Here is a 14,036-nt window from a genome sequence, read left to right as displayed (position 1 = left end):
GTCCCATTTTGCTCAACAGACTAGGCAATTCATATTGCCTGAGAAGACAGCAACAGCTTGTGATAAAATGACACCTATAAACCAGCATCTCCGTGCGCTACCTAAACATAATTAGCAATAATTACAGTGTGTCTACCCTATGAAATGGGAGTGCTGGTGTGGCTGGTTCCTGTCTCCGCCATACTTGTCCTGTAGGCAGACCCACTGGCCAGTTGTTTCTCCAACAGATTCTTCAGGTTACCAAAGCCATCCAAGTGAAAATGCCAATCAGCCAACAAAACGAGATAACAGGTTGGATGTGAGTGAGAGCTCCAGAATTTGTCCTTGGTCTGTGATTAGCTTTGGTCCAGATGTGACCATAAGCAGAAAATTTTAGAAAGGATGCTTTTGAAACAGTGATATGACAGAATGTGTGGGACTGATGATGTCCTTGGTATGCTCCTTCCCAAGTGTTTTGTGTATGTGTGCATGTATGCTCTCATACGAGAGCAAAGAACACCCATAACCAGAGTGTTCAGTTCCACTAAAACTGTAAATACATATAAGCTTGAGATGCTCCTTGTTGAATAGCAAATGTGATTCAACTTCATGGTTACACATCAGTCAATCAACAGTCATACAATATGCACCTTGATGACAAAAATGTCTGCAGTCACATTCAGCCTATTTCCTTACTGTAAAATATTCTTCTAGCAAAAAACAAACAAACAAACAAACAAAACCCCACAAACAAACTAAAACCCCTCTATTTGTATTTACTATTCCTTAAAAGGAAAGGAGTTAAAAAAGCCATTGATGACAAACTGTAGTTATTCTCTCACATACCTGATCATCTGTCATCCCCATTTCCTTGCATTGTTACAGCAATTGTTTATCTTGTGTTTGTGTTAGTCTCCATAACACACTAAGAGTTTCTCTGGCCTCTTGGTAAGAAACTCACAAAGAAAGAATGGAGAGGTTGAGGCACAGAAAACCATAAGGAGGGACTTCCTAATTGTAAAAAGAAGACTTAAAAGAAGTTAGTGGAAAATACACAGACTGGAGAGAGCAAGAGACTTTTAGTTGAGTTCAGGAGGTCAGTTGGTGAAAAAAAGTTATGTGGGAAAAAAAAGTGTAGAGGCAATTGCCTGAAATGCTTACATGTAAATGAGAAACGAGAATGATGGGAGAGATCAAGTAAAGGACAGTGGGAAGCCGATGTAAGGTAAGGTGGGAGAAAAGTGAATAATAAGTGTGTTCCAACAGTGGTTGAGAAGTCAGCATGACAATGCAAAGAGGAAAATTATGTGAACAGACCGATGGGAAAAAAAGATTTTAGTGGTGATATTTCCCATGATGTGTAAGGAGAGGAAACCATGGAATTTTGAGATGCTTTTGAGGTAAAAGCCTTAGAGCTTTACTAAGAGGTGACAGAGTTCTTCTCTAAAGTTAAAAAATCTGAGACTACAGTTTAATGGATCAAAGATTCTAAACAAAGAAAGATCTATTAAATGTTAGACATTATGTGGATTCAGAGCAATGAGCTGTATTTCCTATGTTGTCTTCAAATAGCTGCCAACCAACCATTTAGTGTGAAGTCCATGATATTTTCTTAAGCACTTGTGGCACTGCAAAGTGTGAAGACCCTTCCTGAGAGCAAAATAGTCCTGCGGGGGGCTTCTCAGGGTGAGAGAACAGCTACGATAAGGATTGTGAAACAACCTGGTCATACTTAGCATTAGAGTAGAAGGCATGGTTTGAGGGAGATTTCTGGCTGTAGAAGACAACATCCATTACCCTTTTGTGCCTCCGGAAATTTAACATGTTTCTAATAAATCTTCACTATCCTTATCTTGATCAGAACTTGTGTTTTCCAAACTGAATGGGAACTACTCACCCAGTAGGTTCACAATCCCGCAAGCAAAGCCTCTGGACACTCTGCCCAGGCAATTCTCTGAATAATTAAACATAATTTTTTTAGTGGAAAGGCGAGAGAAGCACCTGCCTGGCACACTCCAGCTGTTGCACCTAATATGCTCGCTCGGTGTTTAACACTTTTTTATTGGTTCTCAATTTGCAAAAATTTTCTGCTGTACTTTTGTATTTAATTATCAGCACCTGTCTGGTAATGGACTGAAGCAGCACGAATGTGGCATGCTGACCGTTTTGAGGATTCCGGTTGGTAAGACCGCTGTAGAAAGGAATAAATGGTAAATGATAATACACAGCAGTAGAAATATAGTACCTCCTGCATTAACAATTTCTATTTGTATTTAAGAACAAATCTGAAGGAAACCATTCACTATGCAGCCTTGTTAGATGCTTCCCACTGTAAATCTGATAACAATGGAAAAGTCTCTTAAGTAGATTTCGCCTGGCAGTGAATTAGACAACTATAAGGCCACTCTTTTTTTTTTTTTTTTTTTGCCATACCTGTTTCTACCTTAGATCCTTTACACCCACTTTGGTTTATCCAAGATTCCCGATAATGTCAGTAGAAATAGTGCAAGAAAAGGCTTGTAGAATCTGGTTCCTCAGGCGAGTGCCTAAGTGTATATCTGTAACTATCCCTTAACAGATCTTTTCAAAGTAGTTCTGGGCTTGGTAAGCATCACTGGGACAGTGGACCTCCCTTCAGAATGCCCACTGCTGTTCTCCCAGCAAGAAACTTGCTATACGTGAGAGCAGTCTGCCACCAGTGAGCTCAGTGCTGCCGTGGTTGTACTGCTGCTCCTTCCCCAGGGCTTCAGCCTTAAAAGGATCTTCCGCACCATCTACTAAGTGCAGAGAGCTCCTATGAGCTGCTAAACCTAAATGCAGTGGGTTGCAGAAGATCCTTTACAATTCACAAGATTGGACTTCAGCAGGCTCAGCTCACACACGTCTAGCAACTCAATTCTGGCCTTAACATTTGTATCAAATGTTTAACGAGACATCGTGGCTTGTGCAGTGTGAAACCTGCCTTAAAAAAATACATGCCAAATCAGTTCCCCCTTGGTGCGCTGGAGTGCAGGGGCCCTATGGCAGCTGAAGCACAGGAAAGCAGCAAACAGCTGCTGAAAGAGCCATTCCCCAGTGGAGTGTTGGTCCTTTTACTTCAAAATATCCAAAGGCATGTATCTGTGGAAAGTTTCTGTGTTCCCCTGAGTTAACCAGCTTCTGCTTTTGAAGAAGGTGTGACGACCCGTATTCCCAGTCCTGCTGAGGCTGAGCTCTTTGCGATTTGCTGGAGAAAGGTACTATCTGCTAAGTACATGGTGGCACCTTTTAATGGATCTTTTTGTGGATATTTTTTAAATCTCTTTCTTTTTTACTGCCAGGGTGTGATTCCACTGGCCAAATGCACTTGAATCCCTGTATGCAAACCTGCTGGAAGACATGGGGGTCTTCTGGAATAAATATGAGGAGAATTTTCCTCCAAGTTTCAACACTATCAAATCCATAAAGTCTACTTAGAAGTTATAGTAGAAAGAGGGTTCTGCATCTCTTTAAAGACACAGTGTGAAAAATAAATAAAATTGAGAAGCACACGGTATACCTGGTTCATCTCAAACATATCCAGATACTACCCTAGTTTGTGCAGAGCACAGCAATCACGTCTGTAGAGCCTCTCTGAGGGAAGGAGTGACTGAAAAAGACCCCCAGGTATAGTCCTTCCATTTCTGTTCTAGAAGGGGGACAACTTAGCCTCGGAGACCTAATATTGCTGTACAGTATAAACTTTTAATAAGTAGTAGACAATTTCAAAGAGCTTGTGTTCTAAGCTCCTGATCTTTCCAATGCTTACATGCTTGCTTAATTTTTTGGCTCTGAATTGTCCAGTTGAAGTCAATGAGATTACTAACATGCACAAAGTTATGTCTAATTTTTTTCTCATATGGGAGCAAATATAAAGATAGGATGTGAGAAAGGAAGTATTATTATCCTCATCTTGCAGACGAGGAACTGAAGCACAGCAAAAAAAAAAAAAAAAAAAAAAAAGAGAGATCCTGATCCTCCACAGAGTGTGTATCTGCTTAATTATCAAGCATGAGTAATTTCCATCAGGTTTGCCGTGCCGTCTGGTCTGAAGCATAAGCATTTCAGTGACTGTCTCTGCCACCGATTTTGAGTAAGTTGCTTAAGTTCTGGTCCGGTGGTTAAATTCAAAAGCTTAAAAAGCGCGGGACGCGAATGCCTGTGTTGAAGTATAGGAGGACGATCTGAGCCCTTAGCCTGAGCTCTGGAGCGTTACAGGTGGATGTGTACCGCTGACGCCCTGTGACTCCCGGCCGCATCGCTGTGCCTGGCCGCTGCCCGCCGCGCTGGGAGACCCGCATGAGTCCGGTGCCGGGAGCGCCCGGCGGGGCGGTGCGGAGCCCGGACACTCTCCCGCGCCTCCAGCTGCGCGCAGCCGGCGGGGCGCCCCGGCAGCAGGTACCTCGCCAGGTAAAGCCCCTCCGACCCCGTCGGCGTCCCAGGCACGACCTCGACTCCGGCCCCGTTCCGCCGGGGCGGGGGCGTGCGCGGAGCGGGCGGGGGCGGCGGGCGGGCGGGAGAGCGGGAGAGGGTGGGGAGGGACCGGGCGCCGAGCCTCCGCCCGCGGGGCAGCGCCGGTACATGGAGCGGGCGCCGCCACTGCTGCCGCCCGCCCCGGCCTCGGCGTAGCAGGTACCGCGGGGCGGGGGCCCGGGCGGGCACCAGCCCCAGCCCCCGGGGTGGCGGGTCAGCCCCGGGCGGCTGCGGTGCGCGGGTCAGGAGGGGTTGCCGGTAGCGTTAAGTGTGAGACTGCGGAGCCCGGTCCCTGTCCTCCCATCCCATCGCATCCTATCTATTTCTTCCCCTTCTCCACGTCCTACGTCCCACCCGCTTTTTTTTTTTTTTTTTTTTTTTTTTTTTTTTTTTTTTTTTTTTAGTTTGGAAACATTGATCCGCAGCTTGTGTGTAAATCCAGGCGGTTTTGAGTGCTTCCTTAAAATTTTAGAGATGAGTAGCCATGAGTAGCCATGAGGAGCTGGCCGGGAAGGGGTGTACATTGACTCAAGTGCGGACCGGTGTTGTGTTTGCCTCCTCGAGTCAGCCGCAGCACTTAGGTTCATTCAAAGCCCGAGTTCCAGTTGCTTGCGCCCGTAGTTTGCAGAGGGGAGGCAGATACGGTGGTTGTCAAAACTGTTAGGAAATATTAAAATTAGCAGCCCCAGTGCGCCTGAGGGGAAAGGCTTTAGAGAAGTTGCTGACTTCCGAATAGCGGTGCTACCAGAAGTTTTCCTCCTTGCCATACAGCCTGTCACAGCTGGAGGTTCTCTTTCACCCTGTTCCGCAAAGTTACCCTCTCTGTGAAGGGACGATTTCGCTCCGTAGTCGTTGTTAAAGAAGATGTGCATAGTTAGAAACTGTGTTTGTGAAGAAACGAGTTCCCACTGCAGCAGTCCGTTCTAAGGAAACTTTTAATTTTGTGCTTGAAGAAACCTGATTACTACTTGGATTACTTTTCTACCTTGGTTTAGAAGGTATGGTAATGCTGCCAGATTTTGTGCAAAGTATTCTGCTTTCCACATTGTTAAAAGTGAATAATACCGTGTCAGAAAATTTTGTAGTGTATCATTGCAAATTATCTCAAAAAATGAGATTTTTGTGAGATGCAAGAATTTTTAGACTGGTATGGCCACTGGCTTAACCTGTATAAATTATTGTAGAGGAATATAATGTTGTTTCTTTTTACTTTCCTTTTTTTTTCTTTCTTTTTTTTTTTCCTTTCACTGAGTCTGCTTACACATGTAAGTGTAAGCAGTATTATCAAAGGACTTTATGTTGGGATCGGAAGTTAGAATTAGATCTTCCTGACTACTTATTTTTCTTTTCAATATCTGCATGCCACCAAAGCTACATCTGTATGTGTTTACTGTCTAGATGTCCAAAAAAACCCTAAATGAAATAAACCAGGTATATAACCCTGATTATTTTTCATGCGTTCACATTAGCAACCTATTTGCCAGACTTTAATAGTTTCGTTTCAAATTTTGAAGCTGTAATGCATTGTAAGGTCCAAATCCTTTAAAAGACGCACTCTGTTAGCTTCGGTTGACTGCTCACATCAATTGTAACTCACATGCATACTGGAGTACCATGTAGTATGACTCTCTATTAAGCATTATAAATTATCATTGAAATGTAAAGAAAAAGCATATTAATATACTGCATTTAGAAATAGGTACTAAAATTCCTTTTAAATACTTGGAAAGACTTTATCTGGATAATCAGCTAAGCACAGGGGCAGATTCTGAGTTGCTTGTGGCACTGCTCTCTCACCTTGCTGGTGAATCGCATAGTTTAACGTGTTTGGAGCCTTAGTGAAATAGAAAAATGAAGGATGAGATGACATTCTTATATGAAAATGTAGTTGCTTCTGAATTTTCCAAACCACATTTTTGCCCTTAGGTAACTGTTTATTTTTTGTTTTTTTCCTCTACTGAAGGAAATTGTAAGTCCAAAAAGTGGGAATAGATTTGTTCATGTGATGCCCAGTATTCTTCTTCATGGATCAATATAACAGTAGTATACAGTAGTTGGTACTAGATTTGTTTTCCAAAAGGTGTCATTGCTTACAAGCAGAAGTTTCTTTCTAATATTGTATGCTCTGCTTTGATTTTGACTTTAAAATGTTTGTCTAAAACCAGAATTAAAAGTACAGGATATAATGCTTACACAGACCTATGCCCTCCACCCCCTCAAGATACTAGATCACTAGTAATCACTAGAAAAACTCTGCCAAGTTGTAGTTGAATGGCTGTATGCCTTATACCTTTATCAAGCCTTTGAAGCTGATGCCTGGGGATATAAGAAACTAAGTGTAGACCAAGTGCAGGACCAAGAGCTCTTAAAGTGGGAGTTGTCCTTATCGTGACTGTCCTTAGGAGAACTGTGGGGAGGGGGAAGTGTCCAATATACTGCAGAGCTCTGTAGTTTACTTAGTTCACATTTCTATTACCCCAGACTGGCATCTGACCTTAAAGGTTTTCTCACAAATATTAATATTGGTGACTATCCGTGTGCTCTTTTTCTTTTTCCTTTTTTTTTTTTTTTTGGAGTAAATTGTACGAAGCTCAGAACTTGATATACTGTAAGTTTAGAGTGAAAATAGAAATAGAAATTTTATCTCTAATGACAAGGTGAATTTAACATAAAAAGCCAAGGAGAAATCAGGTTTATCCACTGAATGAGAAGACTGACCAGATGGAAGTCAATCGAAGTCCAGTGCTGGTCAGCCTCAACAGCCAGGATTTCAAACCTGATGCACTGATACCTGCAAGAGTCCTCTACCTACTGGGTATGACTTCCAGGTGAAATGACAGGAATGCAGAGGCATAATGTGAAATTGTACTAACTGTCCTAATTCAGTCAGAAAGGACTAGTGGACCCTGATATTTAAAGAGGTAGAAAGATCACTAATCTCTCTGGTCCAATGTAATAATGGGAAGACAGGAGAGAAGACTCTTGTTTCTTTGCCCTTCATGGCCATAGTAACTCTCAGCAGAGTATTTCTCAGGGTGGCTACTTAACTCCAAGTGATCAAAGTGAGTTGATGTATTTTCAGTAGGTCCCATACTCAGGAGTTGCAGTAGAGACAAGCTTGTTATACACCTCTGACTTTCCACCTCTGCTCCCGGCTGCCAGTGCTTCCTCCAGGAATGATCTGGTTGCTGGTTGCCTTACATAAGCACGAACAATACCTTTGTCATTTTTGTTACATGCAGTGTACAGTAAAAAAATGCAATAGTCTCCATCTCAGCATTACTATAGTAGTTTTGCTTTCCTTTGTAGACCTTAATACCAAAAACCTGGTCTGCCTGCCACTTCCCCTGCATAGCAATGCAAAAATGTAACTGGAGAATCAATCCACAGAGTTTTACAACAATGCAAAACTTCTTCCTCATCATTAAAATTGGATAATTTCAAAAGGAAGCCAAAAACATTTCCAGGCATTTTTTATTTGAGCTTAGGTACTTCTTACACTAACACCACAATCTTGCAGAAAACAAGGAAATGGGTCCAATCTGTATTTCAGCAACAGAAAACAAGGGCATAATGAATCCTATGCTGTTCTGGCAGATCATTTTTGGCAACGTTCTCTTAAAAAGTCCAGAGGATATCGAAAGTCATGGATCATAGACTTATTGTGTGGCTCTTTGTCAGGAAAACTTCCACTGAAGACTTGTGCGATTTTTTTCCCTTCTGTTTTATGTGCAAGAAGAGCTGGGTCCATTGTGAATTTTATTATTTTTTGGTCAAGATTCACATATGTACTTGATTACATTTTGACCAGTCATTACTTTCTACTGTTATTAAAAGTAATAGAATTAGACCAAAGAAAACATAGTAAAGAAGTAGAATGTAGTGTAGGAGTAATGGGATTTTTGGAAAAAGTTTTCATCGTTATGAGAGTACGGCAGGATGCTCTGCTGGCAGTGTAGTGGGCTCCCCTGGAATTCCCCTCCCAAGCGACAAACTCCACTTTTCCAGCAAGTATAAAATCAGTCAGAAAGAAAGAAGAATACCAGGAATACATTATGTCACTTGAGGAGTGGAAGGTAAGAGCTCTGTTCATTTTTTTCTGGGACTATGATTCTTTAGGAAGCCTTTAGAATGCTTGCAACTCAGTGCAAGAGTCAAAAGAGAAAAGACCTATTCCTCACTGGCATTTTTTCTATAATCCAAGGATTATTTTTGCTCCTCATCCCACCGCTGGAGGGGAACAGCATTTAGATATGAGTGTGAATATCATCTGAAGCAAGGCAGGCAGCCTCAGTCCTGTCAGCTTTATGGCAATTTTTAAATGGGAGGCTACTTTAAATATCTTCCACTCATCGAAAGTAGCTGCAGTTTTATCTGCCTGGTGGCTATCCAGCAAAAGGAACAGACTTCAGCTGGGAAACTCCCTGCTTCCAATGTGAGCTGTGGCTTTTTGTCCCTATGTCTGTAATCAATGCATAAACCTAACTACAACTTGGAGAGTTTTGTTTGCTCTCTAAATTTAAACAGAATTATGTTAGTACCATAGCGTTTTGATGCGTCGTTATTACGATGCAACAACTTCTGCATTACCCTTCTCCTTTAAGACACACCTTCCTCCGTACTTTAGGCTGGTGCACAAGAAGAGATTACAGGGTTTTTTGCACTAAGCAGGTTATTACCAACAGTGACTGCAAAAGTAGATCCTAGTTCTGAGAAGATACATGTATGTTCTTAGCTTTATTTGCGCTGTTGCAAGTTCATGGGGATGGGATAGTGCAGGTTCGGGACCTGGATGGCACGCTTGTGCTTCTTGTATAAATGCCTCAAAAGGCCATTCAGATTGCAGATGTTGATGAGCAGTCACAGTGAAATCATCATATTTTTTAAGCAATGGGAATTGTCTGCTTCTTTTGGTTATTTTGCTTATTTCATGTGAAAGATTTACATTTCTTCTTCTGATCTCAGTTGCTCTAGCTTTCTCAGTAAAAGAGAAACTTGCTCTGTAAGAGAGATCTGATTCCCCGCTGAATTGCTTCATTTTTCCGCTTGTTTCAACTCACTAAGAACAGCAGAGCAGTTGCAATATAAAGCTGGAATTGTCCATAGTAGGTTGGATCCAAAATATATGCAAAAGCAGAGTGAGTTAACTCAAATATGTAGTGTGGAGAAACTTGCTAATTAATTTTAATTTTAGTTACTTTTACGTTTATTTAAAGGGGGAAAAAAATCACACAGATGTCTAATATGCTTATTCAGGCTGGTAATTTCCTTTAATAATCCGTAACAGCCTGAACAGTTTGAAGGGAAATTAGGAAGCAATTCTGTGATCATGAAGCACAGTTACTGAAACCTCCTATAATTTGGACAAATTAACTACTGATGTATTGTTGAGGATACTTGGCAATAACACTTCTAGATGTAGAGGGATTCTTTTATGTTTTCTCTGTTGCATATTTAGATATGCTGTGCTGAGGACATTCTATGCTTTTTAAATCCTATATACATATAAATACAAAAAACACAGTTTCTCATGTGCTGTTTGCCTTCTCTTGAGTGAGAGCCCTGGAAAAATATCCAAGAGCTCAATTTGGCCACTTGAGAATGTGCTGTGTTCTTAGATTGAGTGCCTTAATTTACACCCCTCACCTTTTATAGTCAGTTTATTTATAAGATGGAAATGTGTGCATTTTCTTTGTCATGGTGAATTTATTCCACTTTTCTGCTTGATTTTTAGTGAATAAAGGTGACAGGGTTTAATGAGTTAATAAAACTTGGCCTTAATTAGGAAAATTAGCTTCATATTTTTCTCATATTGTGGAAACGATTTATAATGACTCTGGTTGCAATTCAAAATCTTGAAGGAAGAACCTTTTTCATATTTGCAATGATATCAAGTCCAGTAATTTGCACACAAAGTCAATAAAAGAATGGATTTGTTTTTATTGTCTCCTTTAGCGATGAATTGTTACATGAATATAGCTCAAGCAGTGAGAATTCTAAGAAGAGCATGTATGGAAAACACAAATGGGATCCAAGGTGCACTTTTTGTCATTTGTCAGTGCTTTGAAAAAGAATTCCCAAAGAACTGAGAATTACGTAGGATCTTTGAGACAACTTTTTTTACACCCTCACAATTGTTCACTAACATGGAAATTAATATTACATGTGCCAGACATATAAATGTTTCACATCTGCACTGTTAGCAGAGCTCTTTTCTTAATCTTGTGTGTTGAATTACAGTGCTTTCTTCATTTTGCAGACAGGAGCTCTCCATTGAAATTTCACTGTATGCTCATAATTGTATTGTCAATTCGTGTAGTTAACCAGAATTTACACTAGGCAGGAACAGAGAAATGACTGAATAAACTAAACATCTCCCTAGACTATGTAGAAAATGCTGAATATGGAATTAGTGCAGGGGGAGAGAAATTGATCCACTTAGTTTTAACCTTTTTTCTGGTTTAATGCAGTCCTTTTAAAGACCTGGAGGTATTTGTTTTGGTTTTTTAAGCAGAAATGGAAGGACATTAAAGTGCTTATTATGACCCTCAGTTTTCAGTTTTCAGAAAGGACCACCCCTCAGCTTTGTAGTTATTATTTACACTGAGCTGTGTGATGAGGTGGAAATTAAAAATAGAATTAAAATAATTCTAAAGTAGAGTCATTCACAGAGATTGTGAAGTGTAGCATATTAAATTACAATAATAAAGCTAATTATCAGCTGCTTGCTGAGATATTGGATGCTTTTAATTAAAACTAGTTTGTAGGATTCTAGCAGTTTTCTTCAAGTATTTGAAGATTGGTTATACAGATTACCTTTTTTCCATGTTTAACAGTCTTCCTGTTGAATGTTCAGTCATATGTAGCACATTCGTATGTCAGGTTACAAGCCTATTTAAAAAAACACGTATAATAGGTCTTTGGTTTAAAAGGAAGCTAAATGTTAAATCCTTTTACGATAGTGCCTTTATTCACCTCTTTCTTGGTTGTTGCCTCATACTCCTTGACATCAGTGGATGCAAGAGGCTTGGTTCTGCTCGGTTGAGACCCTCTGGCGCAGTTAGAAATGCAGCTGTACTACCATTCTGCAGGTAGATGCAACTCCCAACTTAAATCCCAAAAGACTGATGACACATACGTGATGACATATCACTCCTTAACCTCTTTTTAATGTGCACATTCTTCTGTCAGGTATGTTAAGGGCTATAGGTGTTTAATTCTACTGTGTTTTTAGGGCTGCAGCCTCCTTTTGCTTTGTTAATTTATTTATTAAACTCTATATGTCGTGGGTGGTTGAACCTAGGACCCATTTTAGGAGCTTTGCTTCAGTTTAGGTTTTAAAGCAGGTTGGGGTTTTATGGTTTTGGCTGCAGCCTGTATGATGAGGAGCCAATGAGACATGTCACAGACCACAAAGAGGAGACGTGCTCACACACCAGCACTCCATTAGGGCCGGCTGTTCCAGTGACCTGCACGAGCGGTCCCTTTTCCTGTCACAGGGCAGCTTGCGTAAGCGGGGGCTGCAAAGTCAGGCCTTTCCCCAAGGTGGCTGTGGAAGCAAGGCTGGGGTTTGCCTCTTTGCTCGTTTGTTCTATCGCAGTTAACCCAGAGCTGCCATCACTGAGGAACACATCTTCTCCTCGCTTTTTATATTTGCAAAAGCACCTGCATAATACCAGGACCCTTATAGAAAGTTAATTTTCTGCTCTTCAAGACTTTGTGAGTGCTCATTTTCTGCTTTGAGGTTTCATGGAAAGGACCTGCCCCTGTGGGGTGCACTCAAGACACCCCAAGGTGCACCCCAAGACAACCTGTCTGTCTGTTCAGCAAGGCTACACCTACAAATTGTCAGGAAACATGCAGCTGGATGTTGTATATGTTTGTGGGCTCCTTGCAGCACCAGAGGTAGAGCTACCTGTAGATGGAAGGACAGCTCTGAGTTTAGGTGTGCTGGTGTAAGTCCAAAGTGGTTCCACAAATGTCAACGTATCTGATTTCATTTCCTTACTATAAATGAGGTTTCACTATGTGCTGAGTGTGGAGCACAGCTTGTCCCAGTGAAGTCAGTATATATGTAGCTTGGAAAACACAGAAGAGGTAAAAACATGGCTCATCTTTAGCAGTGGATTAGGTCATTCTGCTGAATCACTTAAATATCCCAGTCTTGCAATCCTTTAATATCCTAAGAGAGCAGGGTTTGTAGGAGGACTGACATGCTTACACATGCTTTATTGGATTGATGAAGCACTGTATAAATTCTAAGCATTCATTTTCTTGAACACAGAAGTTTACTTTTGAATTTGCATTGTAAAACGGGAGATGAAATAATAAACCAAGATTTGCAAATAATTAATTTGCTGTATTCTGAAAGATTAAAAAATCTTGACCTTGCAATGACTTCTTCCTATTTACACCTGGAATTCTAAAGGGTCCCAAAACCACTTCTTGTTGTAAATATAGAGAAGTACCTCACTAATTCACAGGGTTTTTTGATATTTTATATCTATATATAGATATAAAATATTTTGATATATTATTAGAACATAGCACAAGTTATATTGTATAGGGAGTTGCAAGGAGGAAAATCAGTCACATGTAAATTTTCTTTGGACTCAAGGTGGGAACATGGACAAATGCTGACTAACTTTAATCCCAAATTTTTGTGCGAGCATGGTCACTTAGGTGCTTCCTTATTTAAAACAAAATCAACATGGCCTTTCAGGGGTTTTGTGTGTTGATTATTAATTGTCTTAAGGTTGCAATATTTTATTATTTTTCCAAAGGATTATGGTAGCTTCATCTCTGAATCTGATATTCATAGTCTGAAGAGGAAAATGTACAGGTTAGAGTTCTTTATCTGAACAACCTTGAAGAAATAGTTTTATCTATTTTGAAAGGAATTTTGTCTATTTTGTATTTCTTGTAATAAGGGGCCAAACTTTGAAGCTATTTGTATTCCTAAATAGAAGAATTATCTGTTATTACCTTTGCTGATCCCTTTCCTGCTATAAATGAAAGCAACACACGTTCAGCATTTGAGAGCAAGATTGCTTCAGTCAGGTGCCTACCCAGCTTTTGATTTCTAACTTCAGGCTCCTAAATTAGCTGATAACCTAAACAGATGCTACTGCATTGAAGACAACGAAGTCATACGCACATTTCTTATGCTAGTGACAAATTTGATTCATAGATAAAACTTAAACAATGAAAAATTACAAAACATCTTTTTCTTGCCAAACCACAACAGACAGTAATTTAGGGTTTCATATCATAAACATTTCTAAGACATTGTTCTTTAGAAAAATCGTTGTAAAGATTTATTAATTTACAAATTGATAACAAATAGATGCTTTAGTGCAAATCCTCATATCCATACATAGGGCTCTCTTGTTTTCTGGAAAGTCGGTGACAATGTCTTTGCTGATTCTTCAGAGAAGGAAAGGGAGGAAAAACTGCATATTTTCCTATTCACAGATTTAGCATATCAAAGGCAAAGGAGTAAAGTCTACTCTTAGCACTTAAAATTTAGCCCAAGACATGTTAGGCTCAAGTCCAGTGTGAAAAAC

At 40.4% G+C, this 14,036-nt stretch overlaps 1 protein-coding gene across 3 annotated transcripts in view; it reads left to right on the top strand.

Annotated features, from left to right (window-relative positions):
- The window catches only part of IKZF1 (IKAROS family zinc finger 1), a 103,535-nt gene that overhangs the window by 30,679 nt on the left and 58,820 nt on the right, over positions 1-14,036 (top strand). The window contains exon 1 of one of the 3 annotated variants that reach the window (XM_029958930.1): positions 4,576-4,629. The exons of 1 other annotated variant lie outside the window; for it this stretch is intronic. The gene's annotated coding sequence lies outside the window, so the exon portion shown is untranslated. Of the gene's footprint in view, positions 1-4,575; positions 4,630-5,248; positions 5,469-14,036 lie in introns of those variants that run through there. One more of the 3 variants, XM_018070149.3, reaches the window with a different exon arrangement.

Source organism: Manacus vitellinus, unplaced genomic scaffold (genome assembly GCF_001715985.3).
Source record: "Manacus vitellinus isolate BGI_N305 unplaced genomic scaffold, ASM171598v3 scaffold_17_pilon, whole genome shotgun sequence".
Taxonomy (NCBI): domain Eukaryota; kingdom Metazoa; phylum Chordata; class Aves; order Passeriformes; family Pipridae; genus Manacus; species Manacus vitellinus.
Note: the sequence above shows the minus strand (reverse complement) of the source record. Positions and strands in the feature narration are given on the sequence as shown.